The sequence below is a fragment of the Marmota marmota genome, unplaced genomic scaffold, assembly GCF_001458135.2.
Source record: "Marmota marmota marmota unplaced genomic scaffold, marMar, whole genome shotgun sequence".
In the NCBI taxonomy this organism is placed as follows: domain Eukaryota; kingdom Metazoa; phylum Chordata; class Mammalia; order Rodentia; family Sciuridae; genus Marmota; species Marmota marmota.
Window position 1 is genome coordinate 29343091 of NW_026000057.1, and position 943 is coordinate 29344033.

The 943-nt window shown below is 68.1% G+C and overlaps 1 protein-coding gene across 1 annotated transcript in view; it reads right to left on the bottom strand.

The window, feature by feature from the left end:
* The window catches only part of Tspan5 (tetraspanin 5), a 167967-nt gene extending 167655 nt beyond the window's left edge, over window positions 1-312 (bottom strand). Inside the window, exon 1 of the mRNA XM_048813653.1 lies at window positions 7-312. The gene's annotated coding sequence lies outside the window, so the exon portion shown is untranslated. The remainder of the gene's footprint in view (window positions 1-6) is intronic.
* Between the last annotated feature and the right edge of the window lie 631 nt (window positions 313-943).

The window sequence follows — 943 nt, forward strand, 5'->3', positions numbered from 1 at the left end:
CGGCTCGGGCGCCCGGGCTCAGCCGCTCGGGGACCGACCCTGCGGAAAGCGGCCTCCCGCACGTCCAGCCCCTAGCGAGCCGAGGCCGCCGGAGCGGGTGTCCGCGAGCGGGCGAGAAGCAGCACGCTGCAAACCCGAGCCTAGCCGAAGCTGGCCCTGAGCACAAAGCGGGCGCCTGCGTCCGTGCGCCAGGCGGCCAGTCCGGCGATCGGTCCCCGGGCTTCGGGCAAACGCGGCAGCGGCAGATGCTGGCGGAGACGCAGCTCGCCCGCCTGCTCGCGCGCTCCCTCCCACCCTTCGCTCCTCCCGCCGCTCGCTCCGCCCGCCTGGTCCGCGGCTCCACCACCCGCGCCTCCTACAGCTCCGCCCACCGCCGAGCCTCCGCGGAGCGCGCGCGTGCACGGGCTCGAGCGCTCCCGAGTGGCAGTGACACCACTTAGCCGCCGCCGCCGCCTCCCTCCGCGGCTCTCTTCCCCTCCTGCTCTCTTTCTCTCCACGGGTTCTTTAGTCAGCCCCAAAACCCTCGCGCTGTCGCGGAATAAATGGGGAGGACAGTAGACGGAAGGGAATAAGGGCGCCCCGGGAGCGCGCCGGTTGGGAACAGCGTGGCAGAGTGACAGGGATGGAGGATCCGCGGGTCCCTCTCTGCCACCAACAGCAGCCCGCAGTTCTGGAGGGAAGTGGGAGAAAGGTTCGCTCCCCGGAGAGAGGGCTGGGTGTGGGGAATCTACCCCTCCCGGAACAACCCCCCTTCCGATCGCAACCACACTCACGCCCCCTCCTCCACCACCGTATTTTGTGGCAAGAGAAGAACGCTGTGCCACTAAGCAGGAGAGGAAATTGGTCAAGGACTTAGCTGGGGGTGACCACGAGTAGTTAGGGTGTTGGGGAAGAGAGAGAGAAGCGGGTTGGAGACGATGCAAAGGAAAGTCTCCTGAGTCCC